This window comes from Neoarius graeffei, chromosome 17, assembly GCF_027579695.1.
Source record: "Neoarius graeffei isolate fNeoGra1 chromosome 17, fNeoGra1.pri, whole genome shotgun sequence".
Lineage (NCBI taxonomy): Eukaryota > Metazoa > Chordata > Actinopteri > Siluriformes > Ariidae > Neoarius > Neoarius graeffei.
In genome coordinates, this window is record NC_083585.1 from 28,046,371 (window position 1) to 28,064,172 (window position 17,802).

The following is a 17,802-nucleotide window of genomic DNA, read 5'->3' on the forward strand; positions in this document are numbered from 1 at the left end:
AACTCCTGGGTTGCTTTGGCTTTATGTTTTGGGTCATTGTCCATCTGTATTACGAAACGCCGACCAATCAGTTTGGCTGGATTTGAGCACACAGTACGTCTCTGAATACCTCAGAATTCATCCGGCTGCTTCTGTCCTGTGTCACATCATCAATAAACACTAGTGACCCAGTGCCACTGGCAGCCATGCATGCCCAAGCCATCACACTGCCTCCGCCGTGTTTTACAGATGATGTGGTATGCTTTGGATCATGAGCTGTACCACGCCTTCACCATACTTTTTTTCTTTCCATCATTCTGGTAGAGGTTGATCTTGGTTTCATCTGTCCAAAGAATGTTCTTCCAGAACTGTGCTGGCTTTTTTAGATGCTTTTTTAGCAAAGTCCGATCTAGCCTTTTTATTCTTGAGGCTTATGAGTGGCTCGCACCATGCAGTGAACCCTCTGTATTTACTTTCATGCAGTCTTCTCTTTATGGTAGATTTGGATATTGATACGCCTACCTCCTGGAGAGCGTTGTTCACTTGGTTGGCTGTTGTGAAGGGGCTTCTCTTCACCATGGAAATTATTCTGTGATCATCCACCACTGTTGTCTTCTGTGGGCGTTCAGGTCTTTTTGCATTGATGAGTTCACCAGTTCTTTCTTTCTTTCTTTCTTTCTTTCTTTCTTTCTTTCTTTCTTTCTTTCTTTCTTTCTTTCTTTCTTTCTTTCTTTCTTTCTTTCTTTCTTTCTTTCTTTCTTTCTTTCTTTCTTTCTTTCTTTCTTTCTTTCTTTCTTTCTTTCTTTCTTTCTTTCTTTCTTTCTTTCTTTCTTTCTTTCTTTCTTTCTTTCTTTCTTTCTTTCTTTCTTTCTTTCTTTCTTTCTTTCTTTCTTTCTTTCTTTCTTTCTTTCTTTCTTTCTTTCTTTCTTTCTTTCTTTCTTTCTTTCTTTCTTTCTTTCTTTCTTTCTTTCTTTCTTTCTTTCTCAGGATGTACCAAACTGTAGATTTTGCCACTCCTAATATTGTAGCAATTTCTCGGATGGGTTTTTTCTGTTTTCGCAGCTTAAGGATGGCTTGTTTCACCTGCATGGAGAGCTCCTTTGACCACATGTTTTCTTCGCAGCAAAATCTTCCAAATGCAAGCACCACACCTCAAATCAACTCCAGGCCTTTCATCTGCTTAATTGAGAATGACATAACGAAGGAATTGCCCACACCTGCCCATGAAATAGTCTTTGAGTCAATTTTCCAATTACTTTTGGTCCCTTTAAAAACGGGGTGGCACGTGTTAAGGAGCTGAAACTCCTAAACCCTTCATCCAATTTTAATGTGGATACCCTCAAATGAAAGCTGAAAGTCTGGACTTTATGTCCATGTCCATTATATAACTATAACCTGAATATGTTTCAGTAAACAGGTAAAAAAACAAAATTTGTGTCAGTGTCCAAATATATATGGACCTAACTGTATCATCAGTGGATTCCAGTTTAGAAAAGCTAGTCTTAGAAGAAGGTGAGTTATCTTTGCTGTGCAGACCCACCACACCGGTCTAGCACGCTGACTAGCATTCGCAGCTAGGTACAGTCCGATGCCCACACCCCGGCATTGGAACACCATACCATAATCGCCTCACACTCTTGTCTGAACGTGTGCTAGTGCCCAGCCCCCGGTGCAACACATTTCCTTAAACCATAACCGACGCCATCCCTGGCTCGGCATCGAGAGGTAAGTTCAGTTGCGTGGTGACAGACCTCTCCACCGGTCTAGCACAGTCAGTAGCGCACTAGCGCCCAGTCCCCGGTGCAGCAGCGCAATAGCGAAACGACCACTACCTGTCCCCATTCCCTGGCGCAGCGTAGCGAAACAATAAATAAAGAGCACCTGTTTACCCGTGCCTTTATCCGCTTCACAAGTGCAAGGTGCTCAGCCCCCAGCACCAAAACATTTGTATGGCCTCAAGCTTACAGTGAATCAGATTGGATTACAGCACTGTTAACAAGCAATTCTCGTGTGTTCTCTCCATGACACATAACGTTAACTGATTGTGTGTTAATCGGCTACAATAATTAATACAATAACATTAACACGATTAGTAAGTATGGCCTGGCGTGTTCTGTGTGGTACACCCATGGAAGTGGAAGAGCCACATGATCACTGCCCCAGCTGCCTGGGAATTAATCATCTCAGAAAGGCTATGACTGATCCATGTGTGCATTGCAGCCTGCTCTCCATACAACAACGGCAGGCACGATTAGCAGGCATTGAGGGAAAAGAGGACTGCCTTCTCTCTTCTCCTCCAGCTCAGGAGCACGCAGGTAAGCGCCCAGTGGCTTCGCATGCTCCCCCAAGAGTGAAAAAGCCTAAACGTTCACAGGAGCTGACACGCAGGGTAGATCAATTGACAGAGTGTTGCACAGATAAGAGAGATGCTTATTAGTATGCATTCACAACATGTGTCACAGCCTGGCTCTCAGACAGAGGATGAGGCTCCTCTGCCTGCTTCACAGCCAATCCTGCCTCCATCTCCCCTACACAGAGAGGAGGATATGATTTCTCTTGCTGCCACAGATAGCTTGTTTCCTTTGGGCAGAGATTTTTCATCCCCAGACGACCATGTTGCCTTCCACTCTCCTGCTACAGAGAGTGGCAAGTAGTCAGAGGACAAGCCAGAATCATCCGTGGTCAATGCCACTCTAGCAGGAACCATTCGAATGGCCCTGGCAAAGCTTAACATAGAACCTCTTTCTCAGAGTCTGGTGCAGACAAACCATCTTTGTTGCTTATCCACACACAGCAATGATCTTTGTCCCTCACTGTGAGGACTTTAAGATGTTTACTGAGGCACTAAAGGAGGCAAATACCAGCAGAATGGACCGTCCCACTAGACTGCTTGCTTCCATGGCAAACCCAGGCTCTGCAGGCCTGGGCCCCATGCCATCAGTGGAGTCAGCAGTGGTGTCACTGGTTGCCCCACCTGATGAAGCCCTTCGTGCTGACCCGCGGTGCCCTAGCCCAGAGTGCAGACGCACTGACAATTTGGTGTGTAGAGCTTATAACACTCAGGCTACAATGGGGCGGGTCCTGAATACCATGGCCCATTTACTACTTGCTTTGCAGACAACCCTACAGCCAACCTCAGATGCGGCTGCCTCTGAGTTGATAGACACTGCTCTTCAGGGCGTGGGGGCAATGACTAAGCAGTATGGTAAGTTTATGGGACTGCTACTCCAAGCGCATAGGCAGATCTGGGTATCACAGTCCCCTCTTCCTGATGCAGCTAGGAATGTCTTGCGCCAACTACCCTTGGCCGCTGAGCAGGTGTTTGGCCCAGCAGCGCAAGAGGCTCTAAACCGCCGCCAACTTGTTTCTGAAACACGCTCCCAACATGTGAAACCGAGACCTGCTTTCAGACGACCTCAGGCATTGCCACCACCTACCTTTCGCGGCGCCCCTTCCTACCACTGCCATACAGCAGCAGCCTTCCAGCAGCCTCAGCGGAGGCAAACAGAACATGGTTTTCCCCAGCACGGAACACGTGGCAGACCCCCTACCTCTTTTCCAAGGGTGACTCACAGCCGTCCCCCCAAAGCTGCACACCGCCCACAGTCACGAGACTGATGGTGCGTGGCCAGCGGCAGGGCGTTTTACTCCTAAACAGCTGGAGTGCTGGGGCTCAACAATGCCAAACCTGTAGGTCCTGAACACCCTCAAAGGTGGCTATCGCCTTCAATTTCGCCGCCGGCCTCCTCTAAACTTAGGGCTATGTGTCACGTGTGCTCAAAGCCTGGAAACACGTTCTGCCCTACTATCGGAAACTCAGTCCCTCTTAAACAAAGATGCCGTAGAAAAAATAGACCCCCAGACACGTCTGGGTGTGTTCTCCACCTACTTCGTTGTACCCAAGAAAGATGGTGGGCTCCGGCCAATACTAGATCTACGCCATCTAACACTTAGCTATCTAAACACTTACTGCCCTTTCGTATGCTGCGTACTTCGGACGTGCTCCACTCGGTGGAGGCGGGAGACTGGTTCATTACAGTGGATCTACGAGACGCGTATTTTCACGTACCCATTCATCCTCAGCACCGTCTCTTCCTTTGTTTCCATTTCGAAGGTCGCTTGTTCCAGTTCAAGGTGCTTCCTTTTGGGCTATCACTGGCCCCCTGGGTCTTTACCAGGTGCATGCGCGAGGTCCTGTCTCCATTACACTGCCAGGGCATCTGTGTTCTACCCTATCTGGATGACTGGCTGCTTTGTGCATGGTCCCCAGAGCAAGCGCGTGCGAATGCTCAGATACTACTCAATCACGCTTCAGCTCTCGGTTTGACGGTGAACTTCAAGAAGAGCACACTGGAACCGACTCAGACCATCGACTTCATAGGCATTCACCTGAATGCAATCACGCTACAAGCATGCCTGACTCAGGGAAGAATTCGCAACATACTGGGGCTGGCCACACGAGTCCGGTCAAGTCAGACCGTCTGCTATGGCCTGCTGCTGCGTCTTGCAGGCATGTTGGTGGCTGCAACACCTGTTATTACATTAGGCAGGCTTCATCTCCGGCCTTTCCGATCATGGCTGAGGGCCAAGAGACTCTCAGCTCAGACCCAAAAGCGTGTGCTGGTGTCTGACACCAAAGGGCATTGCCTCCCTGAAGCAGTGGGCACTGAGAGCTTTTCTTCTGAGGGGAGTCACACTGGGACCACCCCCAGCTCAGAGGGAGGTCATCACCATGGATGCCAGTCAACACGGCTGGGGCAGAGTGTGGAATCACCAGGGGATTCATGGTGTGTGGCAGGACAGGTTCCGGTCCTGCCGCATAAACTACTTGGGACTGCGGGCCGTCTGGCTGACGCTACAGCGCTTCAGAGGACAGCTGGAATGCAAACGTGTCCTTATTCAGTCGGACAACACTCCAACAGTATATCACATCAACCACCAGGGGGGAATGAGGTCCTCCTTGCTGAACACCCTAACCAGGCAGATCTGGCTGTGGGCGGATGCACACCTGCTATCTCTGAGGGCAATACATGTGCCCGGGAAGAAGAATTGTGTAGCGGACACACTCTCTCGGGGCGGGCCCCTCATGGGGGAGTGACGCCTGAACGAGGAGGTAGTTCAGATGATTTGGAAAGCATACGGACAAGCGGAGGTGGACCTATTTGCCACCAGAGAGACGACCCACTGTCCGAAGTGGTTCTCACTGCGGGGCGAGCCTGGGTCCCTGGGACAGGATGCATTGGCCCATCAGTGGCCTAACCTGAGGCTGTATGCGTTCCCTCCATTTCCACTGATATGGCAGATACTCGAGCGCATACGGATGACCAACCAGCCTGTGCTTCTGGTCGTGCCATACTGTGTATACAGTCCCTGGTTTTATCTTCTGAAAGCACTGTTGACAGGTCCACCCAGCCCTCTACCAGTCAAGACAGACCTGCTGACCCAGTTGAATGTCAGTCTGTGGCACAGACACCCTCAGAGACTGAAGCTCTGGGTCTGGCCCTTGGGGGCTCATCCGGCATACTAGAATGTTCACAGGGGATCAGGAACACTCTTCTAAATGCTCGTTCTCCATCTACATGCCTGTTGTATAGTGGCAGATGGAAATATTATTCAGCATGGTGTTCTGAACGCAGTATTGACCCAGTGGCAAATACTTTGAAGAACATTTTGGAATTTCTGCAGGGCCTTTTGGAGGCTGGTCGCTCTGCATCGACCCTGAGAGGATATGTGGCTACGATGTCAGCCTACAGGGGTCCAATTGATGGGCACCCTGTCGGGGCGCACAAGATGATTGTGACCTTCCTGAAAGGTGCAAAACGTTTGAATCCACCTCGCAAATGCGTCGTACCTCAGTGGGACCTCCACATTGTGTTGAACAGTCTCTGTAGCCCTCCATACGAACCTCTGGGGAGTGCTGAAATTAAGTGGCTTTCAATGAAGACTGCTTTCCTGATTGCAGTGGCCTCAGCAAAAAGGGTAAGTGAGCTGCAAGCACTCTCCGTCAGCCCACTGTGTCTGCAGTGGGGGCCAGAGATCTCACGAGTAACGTTGTGGCCGAACCCTACTTTTCTACCTAAAGTGTTGGGTCCAGATTTTGTTAACAGGCCTCTAATTATTCCTAACTTGGATCCTTCAGATAATACACTGAACATGGACCTTTGTTCTGTTAGGGCACTTAGGCAGTATGTGACAGCCACAGCAGACTAGCGAACCACTGACCAATTGTTTGTGTGCTTCAGTGACAGATGTAAAGGAGCGGCCTTGTCTAAGGATAGGTTGGCTCATTGGATTACAGACACTGTGTATCTTGCACTTATTCTTCTACAGGCCATGACATGCCGACGGCAGTGAAATGTCACTCCACTCGTTCTGTGTCTACCTCTTGGGCTGCCCTGAACGGTGTGAGTCTATTGGATATTTGTTCAGCTGCAACCTGGATGTCGGCCTGCACATTTTCCAGGTTCTACAGGATAAATGTCGCTTCTAGTTCTTCATGCATGCATGCAGGCTGTGTTTAGTGCTGCTCCATCTGTTCATTAGCTGTGGACAACAGCAGTTCCTTTCATGGGAGGTGTGAGCTTTACAACCTCCACCAGTTCTTGATTGTTACAAATGCAATAATAGAAGTGTAACTAATCTGACTTGTTCAATAAAGTGAAGTCAGTAACATAACGCTAGTCTGTGGTGTTTTTTTCCTTTGTTATGTCTTATATATTAGTTGGGCCCTCGTGACAGCTTGGACACAAGTCTTCCACACAGTCTAAACTGCGCCATCTGGCGGTCTGGAGACAAGGAAGTAGAATGCTGGTTACATAGGTAACCGTGGTTCTATGACTGGTGGAAGACCGCCAGATAGACCAGTCACTCGGGACTCTGATTCTGGCGAAAAAGGCTCCAGGCAATGATAGACGTGCGTGCTACTGTTTTATCATTTAGGGCACGTCATACGTCACGAGTTGACAACTTGGGTATAAATTCTCGGCAAGAAATGCGGCTAGCGCAAGGGGTTTCACACAGTCTAAACTGCGCCATCTGGCGGTCTTCCACCAGTTGTAGAACCACAGTTACCTGTGTAACCAGCATTTTCTGTTAGAATTTGGTAAAGAAAAAAATAAATATATTATTTACCAGCTTAAGGTCAGTCTATATTGTGAAATACCATGACCTCGGCCTTGAATACTGACCTCGGCCCAGAGGGCCTCGGTCAGTACTTTCAAGACCTCGGTCACGGTATTTCACAATACGGACTGACCTTAAGCTGGTAAATAACATATATTTATTTTTTTCGCGGTCCAAATCTTGTGCTCTGATTGGCTGGCGAGCGGGTCTGTATCCTACGGTACGGACCCCAGTTACAGACCCCGGTTATGGACCTCTGCCGACTCGCTTGTTCACAACCACAACACAAATAGCAGAATTTGTCAACATTTTTCTTTTTTTTTTTAATAAGATTTATTTACAAGATTATCAAAAATCTTGTAAATTTTTGCCAGCATTTCTCAGGAGAACAGCATTAATTTTACAGCATTGATAGCAATAACGACAGTCTTCACAGTGAAAGCGAGTTTTACTAACCTGAGGAAGACGAAATAAAAGAAAACATTTCAGGAGAAAGCTAAAAACCTCTAACTTGCTAACGCCAAGCAAAAACATCGCTGAATCCTGAATGACTCAATTTTGTATAAATAGGGGACTACATAGGCGGCAAAATGTAGTTTTTTTTTTTCCTGCCATGGAAGTGCACTTGTATACCGAGGAGGAAGCAATTTGCATTACAGCCGTGAATGAGGATTCAAAATGGCGCCTCGGCTCAGTTTTCCCTTTCGGGCGCTCTCGTTTTCTGTTAGAATTTAGTAAAGAAAAAAATAAATATATTATTTACCAGCTTAAGGTCGGTCCGTATGGTGAAATACCGTGACCTCGGCCTTGAACACTGACCTCAGCCCAGAGGGCCTCGTTCAGTACTTTCAAGACCTCGGTCACGATATGGACCTCCCAGCTGGTAAATAACATGTATGTATTGCATTGATGTTGAATATTGCAAGATTATACATGCTGTTGCTATCAAAGTCAGAAATTCTTGCATTGTGACAACCGTAGTGGGCGTGGCCTTGGAAAAAAAAAACACTGAAGATATTTGTTTGAATAATTTAGTGGCATTTTTAACATGACATTTTAATTGTTTGTTGTTGATTGATGAAGGATGCTTTGTCCTCTGGAACAGACGTATGTTTCTTTAAAAGACTGGCATTATATTGCAGTGCTCATTTTTGTCTCTGCTAGTGAAAGAGATGAATTGTAGGTGAGCTGTAGAGCTGTAGTGTCTTCCTCTCGGTGTGCTCTTTAGTTATGAAACGGCTCATAGGAAGCGCCAGGCCCTTGCATCATTTCCTCTGCCTGCATCTCACAGCACTTTTGCATTTGTGTTTTCCTCTGCCTTCGGCTTGCTGCACCCTGACCCAGTCCAACCTGCAACAGCCCAGAGCAAACGGATCCGCTTGGCCACATGAGCTCACAGTGGATTTACATACAGAGCAGAATCAGTTTGTATCGATGAGCAGCTGTTGCTGAGAGAGTGGAGTACAGCAGAGAGCAGAGTGTCATCATTCTGCATTTTGCATTCTTGGGGGTGGGGAGTAAGTGAGGACGATTAGAGAAGTGATGGTGGTTGGGATCTATATTTAGCCTGTCGTGACCCCCTTGCACTGCAACAGCTGTCCCTCCTCTTCGTCTCGCCATGCAGTGTCAGGAATCGAGGAGTCCAGTCAACCTGTGAGGGACGTGAACTCGTCGGATCTCCCCTTTGTCTCTCTGTCTCTTTGTGGTGGCTTCTTCGAACTTGTCTTGTGGATCGTTTTGAAATACGGAGGGTAGGGAAGCCACACTGGCACTGAAGAACCAGCACAGAGGAGCTGAGGTAAGGCAGTGAACGGACTTCAGACTTTGAGGATTTTAGCGCTCGAGACACAAGCAGAGCTGTTTGGAGAGACTGCGGGCTCAGTGTGAAGGCTCAGGCCGAGGCCTGTCGAGCTCTACTCCACTATTTTTAGGCTTGAGAACGGCAGGTCAGTGGAGTATCTAACTTGGGCTACTGTAGCACTTTAATCGAGCCCTGAAGTATCAGTGTGGTCGCTTTATTTTGGCATGTTTAGGTGCTGCATGGTTGGGGTTGGATTGCTTCTGGCTGCCCTGTGAGGTCCGTCAATAAAGAATAGACTGAAGTGAAGCTTTTTATTTGAGTGTTTCTTGTGAATAAAGGCTGCGAAGATTCTGATCATCTGCTATAACTGTTTTTTAACATCACTATTAGATTTTTGTTATACTCGATAATGCCCCAGAATTGATATGCTGTTTTATGAGTTTAACAAACATCCAGCTTGTTGGGTGAAACGTAAAAAGCTCGATCAGTGACTACTGTTCTTAGGAAACTTTCAGAACCACAATAGCTCCCAAAGGTTTCCTGTTTCCTGTGATGGAAAGACAAATCTGTCTATTAGTGAGTTCCATGATCACATTCTGTGCTTTGTGTTAAGGAATGAGGTGGTGTTTTCGTAAAGAAAGGGCCTCTGGTGCAGTGTGGGAGAGTCGTCTGCTGTTTAACTGTACAGCAGATGTGAAAGTTGCAGGAGTGTGAGCAGGTAACGCTGCTCTGGAAATGGACTTTTTGTTCTTGTTGTAGATGTCTAGTCATGGGTTTTTATTTTTTCGCTCTCGGTGTACTTCTTTAATCACGGCTGTATTCGGATTTTTAGGCCCACTTTACACGGGGACGGTCTGAAACAAAAACGCAAAAGTCCGTTTTCGTTCTCACTTTTTTCCGCGTCTACATGACTGTTTTCAAGGAGGAAATCTGCGTCTATACGGTGACGCATAAATGTGTGGAATTCAATTGGATGTGCATGCCAGGCGGCTAGGTGGTGCTGTGAAAGACCTCCGCTATGTCTGCACGCATGCGCAACGTCTTCCGTCTTGTCTGATCTGCACATCTGCGCCGCGAAAACTTTGACTACTCTGGCTATGGTAAGTAAGAAAGTAAGTAAAAAAGTAAGAGCATACTATACCCGCCTCTGTTCATTAACGGTATATGTGCAGATTCGGTATAGATGTTCGAAGGACTCCTGGACGTTTATTAAAGCTGCCAGAGCAGCTTGAAGGTCTGTTGGATCGATGTAATCAGACATGCTCTTACTTTTTTACTTACTTTCTTACTTCCCGGGCTGGCATGTACAGTATATGACATATGTATGACGTAAACGCGTACCCGACGTGAGCAGATCCGAGCAGGGTTTCGCGTATTGGGTAGTTTAGACGGATATGCAACGGGGGCTGTTTTTAACTTATCCACTCTGGAAGGCGTTTTAAATTTTTTTCCGTTTTTCAGCCTCGGAAACGCCGTCCCCGTGTAGACGAAAGGCACTTCCGATAAAATATTTAGTCGTTTTTACCCGACAGCGTCCTCGTGTAAACAGGCCCGATTATAGGTGTTGTCCTGCAGGGTAGGTGTTATTTCTGGGTTAATACCTGAGGATAAATTTGGGGTCAGCAAAACATTGCTGCAATTGATTTTACTATCTTTAGAAAAAAAAAAGTGTGTGTGTGTGTCGAAGTCTGGGAAACCCATTGGATATTATAGAGGCTAGATTCCAGCAAACACCTTAAAAAAAGGTTTAAAAATGTTAATTTTTTTAACGACTGTAACATACTTCTCAAATGTAAACCATAATATATTTCACCAAAATGATGTTAAAATGTTTTTATTCACTTTTTAACCTTGATAAATATTACGTTGCTGTTTAAAAACAGTCACTCCACCTAAAGATTTTTAAAACCTTGTTCGGAAAGACTTGGATCAAACTGTTGGGGATAACCAAAATGTTAACTTTACTGTATTTGACCTCTAATTTCCAGAACTACATACTGTATCGTAGAAAAGGTCGGAGTTCATCCTGTGAAGGGTTTTCCCAGGCCGTCACACGCGCATGTGGTTTTAGCGAGAGCTGTAGAACAGTGTCCGTCTTTTTTCATGTATATCGGTGTTAAGGAATTCATCATTTCATACTTTTTTTCATGCGTTTGTTCAGTTTCTTTGTTCAGGTGTTACCCGAGTAGACTGTATGGCAGTACTGAAGACGTAGCTCCCAAAAAAAGGTTCTGCTCTCACTTCACTTTACATAGATAAGCACTCTTTATTTAGCAGGAATGTGTGTGTGTGTGTGAGATGACTATGAGCCTTGAGATGCACGATTAACCTGATTTTTAATAATCAAACCACTTTACTTAGGCTGTGGGCATCGTAGCAGATGTTCCAGATGTGTGTGTTTTGTTAGAGTAATCACAGCATTCACATGATGTAATAGACAGAAATGCCTGTAATCCAGTGTGTATAGCAAGCTTTCAGACTTTTTCACACAGTTGCGGTGTGTTGTGTAAGCCTGGATAGTTTGAGGACTGTAGGTTAAGGACAGTTATTTTGTAAGATAAAATGTTGTTCTGGTCCAGCAGAGAGGTCTGGAGCTGAAGCCTCACATTTTGCCCAATGTCTGAAACCTTGCAGCATTCTCAGTATTACAGATGTTTCACTGTGTATTCAAAGAATGTGTAATAATTAATAATACTAGTGTACGAGCAGTTGGTGCTATTATACGAAAATGGTCCACACACACACGGGTGGTGTGAAGTGGAGAGTCTTACCACCCCAAAGTGCATTATTTTCATGTACCAGCGTGTTTCATCGTGTGCTGTTATGCTTATACCACAGTAATTTGCCAATGATTTCAATATTTAATTTATTAATGAATGATGTCACACTTTTTATGGTTTATGCTTATATTTAATGTTGTGGAACTTCCATGAGACAAGTTTTTCTTCCTGTCAGGTAACACGAGATGTTTTTGGACAAGAGGAACTATTTCATAGTTCTTAGAACTGTTTGAGGAAGGTTCAGCCTTTTTTTTGGAGGGGGGGGGGATGTGTCTGCACTGCAGGAACAGAAAATGATCGTAGAATGCCATTTTTAAGGACACATTTTTATTTATTTATTTATTTATTTATGTATGTATTTTTAAAGCTCCTAATTCAGGGTAGGTACTCTCCTAGCACAAGAGGAGCTGTGAGTTATGAGAGTCTGCAGGGTTTTGGTCCCGATGTAGGTCTTCGGTGATTGGTCCCGATGTAGGTCTTCGGTGATTGGTCCCGATGTAGGTCTTCGGTGATTGGTCCCGATGTAGGTCTTCGGTGTTTTGGTCCCGATGTAGGTCTACGGTGTTTTGGTCCCGATGTAGGTCTACGGTGTTTTGGTCCCGATGTAGGTCTACGGTGTTTTGGTCCCGATGTAGGTCTACGGTGTTTTGGTCCCGATGTAGGTCTACGGTGATTGGTCCCGATGTAGGTCTACGGTGTTTTGGTCCCGATGTAGGTCTACGGTGATTGGTCCCGATGTAGGTCTACGGTGTTTTGGTCCCGATGTAGGTCTACGGTGTTTTGGTCCCGATGCAGGTCTACGGTGTTTTGGTCCCGATGCAGGTCTACGGTGTTTTGGTCCCGATGTAGGTCTACCGTGTTTTGGTCCCGATGTAGATCTACGGTGATTGGTCCCGATGTAGGTCTACGGTGATTGGTCCCGATGTAGGTCTACGGTGATTGGTCCCGATGTAGGTCTACGGTCTTTTGGTCCCGATGTAGGCCTGCGGTGTTTTGGTACCAATGTAGGTCTATGGTGATTGGTCCCGATGTAGGTCTTCGGTGATTGGTCCTGATGTAGGTCTTCGGTGTTTTGGTCCCAGTGTAGGCCTGCGGTGCTTGGTCCCAATGTAGGTCTATGGTGATTGGTCAAACAAGAGCCAATACAGCATTTGCAACCACCATGTTTTTAAAAATCAGTGTAAAATGGTACCCGTGTAAACAATACGTCTTAATGTTAGCATGAAAGAAAAAGAAAACACGGTCAAATGAACCAACAGAGAAGTCCGGGCTTTATTGAGCGTATATGCTAGAAATTGTCGCTAGCATTTCCCGCTAACGTCATGCTATCAAGCTGGTTTACATCAGTTCAGTATTTCTATTGGTGGTGCCACTGTAAACAGAAGAAAAGCCCTTGAAGGTATGTAGTTCTTGGGGGAGCTTCCCATTGGGTAGTTCCTCTTAAAAGTCCCGAGAATGGTTTGATCTGAAAGCACCTACTTACAGTCAGGCCCATGAATATTTGGAAATCGACAAACTTATTATTTTATTTGTCTATCACAGTATATTGGAATTACTTGAAATAATGAATATGAGCTCAGATCTTCAGCTTCAAGTTTAAGGGTATTTATGTCCAGATTGGGTGAACATTGTGTAGGACTTGCAGCACTTTTTTGTATGTGGGCCCAGAACACCCCACACACTCCCAAAACAAGGTTGCAAATCCTTTGTAGTCAATGACTGCCTGAAGTCTTGAATCCATAAACATCATCAGGTGCCGGGTTTCTTCCCTGGTGATGCTCTGCCAGACCTTTACTGAAGCTGTCTTCAGTTTTGGTTTGTTCTTGGGGTGGTTTCGCCTTCAGTTTTGTCTTCAGCAAGTGTAATACATGCTCAGTGGAGTTCAGGTCAGGTGATTGACTTGGCTATTGCAGTTTGGAGTTACTTGACTGAATCTGAGCAAACAATCTAGCCCAGTACACGTCAGAATTCATCCTGTCAGCAGTCATGTGTGCCTCCTCCAGGACATGAGGTGGTACGCTTTATAATGGTACTTGATAATTAATGGTACTTGATAATTGTGCGGTTCCAGAACTGTACAGGCATTTCTCAATGGTGTGGTTGGTTTTGCTGTTTTAAATTTTTTTTTGGCAAATCTCTCTTTTTGAGGCTTACCAAATGGTTTCCATCTTGTATTTAAACCCTCTGTATTTTCTCTGGCAGTCTTCTGCTGATTTTTGACTGACACAGACCTCCTCTTCCTGGAGAGGATTCTTGATCTGACAAACTGTGGTAAAGGAGTGTTTCTTCACCAGAGAATGAATTTTTGTCGTCTACCAGAGTAGTTTTCCATGGTCTTCTGGGCCTTTTGATGTTCCTGAGCGCACCAGAACGTTCTCTCCTTTTAAGAATGTTCAAAATCATTTCACTAACCACACCGAATGTTTTCGCTATATCTTGGATAGAGTTGTTTTAATTAAAAAAAAAAAAATTTTAGCCTAACGATGGCTTGTTTTGAGATCATATTCAAGAGCTCATTAACAATAACTTTGTCAGTAGCCAACTGTTTATGGACCTGACTGTACGTTATAGCAATGATAGTCATCCCCTCACGTCCTGTGTCTCCTTTTTTTCCTCTCTTGAAGTTTCTTCTCTCAAATGAGACAAAAAAAAACTTTTTTACAGAGAAGCAGTCATTTAACAGAAAATACAGAAAGTGTAAACTGGATAAGCATGAGAGTCTCTGGTGTTGGCAAACTTTCCAAAGAACTGTGACCGTTACAAAGCATCTTAGACGGCAGTGCTATAGGATTCGTGAATTTTGATTCTTCAGTAAGTGTTGATGAACTTCTTATAAGAGTAGCCCTGACTGTAGTGCTGGCTACAAGACAAACCTCAGGGTTACATTAGCGTGCTTGTTCTAAGATGCAATGTTTCTGTAGCAACAGCTTATTCACAGGTACTAGGGCTGTAACGATATGCGTATCGAAATCGCGATACGCAGAGCCACGATCCGTATCGCGATACAAGAAGGCAGAATCGCGGTACACCCTTTCAAACTTCTCCTCAGCCCAAAAACAGAGGCGCTTCCAAACTTCAATTTATGAATACTTTTTATTTAAATTACATTTTAAAGTTACTTAAATTACTTTTATTTTTTTATATCTATTAGTAAGTCGTTTTTTCGCCGACCTGCGACAATCTTCTGCGAGTCACGCAACGTCCACACTCGCCACTGGCAGAGCATTCATTTCTTTTAAGCGGTCGCCATTCTGGTTGCGACGCGGGGAGCGAATCTGTAAACAAGCAGCTCATTGGCTGGCGAGGTGTGCCACAAGCCAATCACAATCACTTGACCGGAAAGGCATGCAGTGTTGCCAGATTGGGCGGGTTTAGGTGCTTTTTGGCTGGTTTTGAACATATTTTGGGGTGGAAAACGTTAGCAATATCTGGCAACACTGAAGGCATGTCTGCTTGGGCGGAAGCCTTCTGCGGCAGTTACATTTTGACACGCGAGCAATGTTTCACCATAAAAATTCCGTAATTTCCATCCGTTTTCCGCGATCACAGAAAATCATTGGCCCTATGAGAGTGAGACAGTGAGAGAGCCACCCCCCCAAAAAAAAAATCTTAACGGATTTACACAATTTGGAAAAATGACTTTTTCAGAACCGAAAAAAACAGAGCTTCCGGCTCAACAGTATTATTTTGAGAAATAAAACAATCTTTGGATATACATTTGTTCATTTTTGCATACATATTACTCATTCTCTGCAGTGGTCTGAATTATTTGTTATTAAATAGTTAATGTAAGTAAGTAAATGTTAATAAGTCAAATTTACTACTTTAAAAAAACATTTTTAAAAAAATCCATCGATTCGTGGGTCAAAAATCGCGATACGAATCGAATCGTGAGTTGGGTGTATCGTTACAGCCCTAACAGGTACTAGTATGGAGGAGGTGGCATGGTGGTGAAGTGGTTAGCACTGTCACCTCACAGCAAGAAGGTTCTGGGTTCGAGCCCAGAGGCCTACAGGGGCCTTTCTGTTACCCCTTTTCCACCAAATCAGTTCCAGGGCTGGTTCGGGGCCAGTGCCGGTGCTGGTTCACAACTCGTTCAACTTGGGAGCCAGCTGAGAACCAGTTTGCTTTTCCATAGCTCACGGTGCTAAGGGAAGCCACGTCATTACGTCGTTGTATACGTCAGTTACGTCGCTACGTTTGCATAAACCTTGGCGCGAATATCGACGCAAAAACAACACGGAAGAAGCAGCAGCAGCAGCAACAACAATAATAATAATGGATGACTTCGCGTTTGTACAGCTGCTGCTTCTCGTCGCTTAAAAATGGTGATCTTTCGTGGTCTTGTTATTGTTGTTGGTCTTAACAACTCCGCCCCCTGCTGACGTAAGCGGTTCTTTCCTCTGGCCCAGCAGAGAGCTGGTGCTACCCTGGAACTGTTTTTTCTGGCCCCAGAGCCAGTTCTTTGTCAGTGGAAACAGAAAACCCGGTTCCAAACTAAGCACTGGCCCCGAACCAGCCCTGGTGGAAAAGGGGCATGTGTGGAGTTTGCATGTTCTCCCCGTGTCTGCACGGCTTTCCTCCACAGTCCAAAGACATGCAGGTTAGGTTAACTGGTGACTCTAAATTGACCGTAGGTGTGAACATGAGTGTGAATGGTTGTTTGTGTCTCTTTGGATCAGCCCTGTGATGACCCGGCGACTTGTCCAGGGTGTAACCCGCCTCTCACCCATAGTCAGCTGGGATAGGCTCCAGCTTGCCCGTGACTCTGCACAGGATAAGCGGTTACGGATAATGGATGGATGGTGATTGAACAAAGCAAAATAGTCAGCTGTTGATATGGTGCAGTTTTCTGTGAGCAGATAAAATTCTGCAAAATGGATTCTTCTCTTTTAATTGCTTGCAAATTGCTGTGGTATAAGAGGGTTTTGTTTATCGGAAAATAATACGTTTTGAGGTGGTAACGGCATTCCACCACTCCATTGTCGATCATTTTTCTATAACGGCACACCCTGTCATGTGTTACTCCTTACCTCGTGCCATGTTTTCCTTTGACCCCTGTCACCCTCTAAACCTCACTTTAAACCACAGATATTCAGTGTCTCTTCTTTCCTCCAGTGCTGTGCAGACGTTCTTACTTGAAGCTCGGTCCAAGGTTGACGTCTCCAATACCAGAATCTATTGTGCTCGGAATCTTATCTCTTGGCTGTCACATATCGGCTCTCCCTGCCGTTCATCCCCTGCTCCTCCTTAGCCAGCCCAGCCCATGAGCGCAACGTCACCACCATGGCTTTCTCATCACGCTTTTCCTTCTGGGAGCAAAAGGAAAGTGGTGTTCCGTTCTCAATTCTCCTTTCACTGCGCAGTGTGGTCCAAGTAGTGTTTTTTTTTTTTTTTGCATGCATCATGGCTACAATAATACATAAAGGGTGATGGCTCTCATAATAGTCATCAGTGTATATTCAAATGCATGGCGCAGTTGGTGTGTGATGTGTGTACTTTGAGGGACATGATTCACTGTGTGAAAATGACCAGTGCACTGTAACACAGATCATATTCGAAGGCGTTCTGCAAGTCTACTGATGCTTTGCCAAAGTACTACAGTTTAAAAATAAATAAATAAAATAAATTTGCAACTTGCCTGACGACTTCACTAAATGGATGCTGCTGGTTTTATATATAACAATCAATTTTGAGCTTGGATCATATTGTGTGATATTTTTATTATTCATGGATACAAACGGCGTGCCTTTTGGCGGATGCCGCCTTTTTCACGGCTGTCTGGGGGACTTGTGTGAATCGCGCAGATCCGATGAGTTTTTTTGGGGGGGGGGTGTTGGAGTGTCTGATTATAATTTCATCAAAGTAAATTCTGTATTAAAATTACTAAATAAGCAAATGCCGTTACAGTCCATGAAACATAGGAAGTATAAGTATGAGAAGAAAACAGTAAATCAGAAAGCTGCGCACGTAAAGCCAATTACGTAACTTACGTTGGACTGATGGAAATCCTTGCGCGTACAGTGAAGTGCAGCCAGCAGCAGATAATGGCGCGCAGCCAATTGGCTTTACGTGCGCACTCCAACACCCGCCCCCCCTTAAAAAAAAAAACTCATCGGA

General features: G+C 45.3%; 1 protein-coding gene and 1 long non-coding RNA gene across 3 annotated transcripts in view; both read left to right on the forward strand.

Moving 5' to 3' along the window:
* myo18ab (myosin XVIIIA b) overlaps nt 1-17,802 on the forward strand; it is a 257,442-nt gene that overhangs the window by 97,490 nt on the left and 142,150 nt on the right. The gene's annotated exons all lie outside the window — the stretch shown is intronic.
* Nucleotides 8,391-17,058, forward strand: LOC132901509 (uncharacterized). Its single transcript, XR_009656866.1, has 3 exons — nt 8,391-8,899; nt 11,064-11,130; nt 16,801-17,058. It is a non-coding gene; the product is annotated as an uncharacterized LOC132901509 (long non-coding RNA).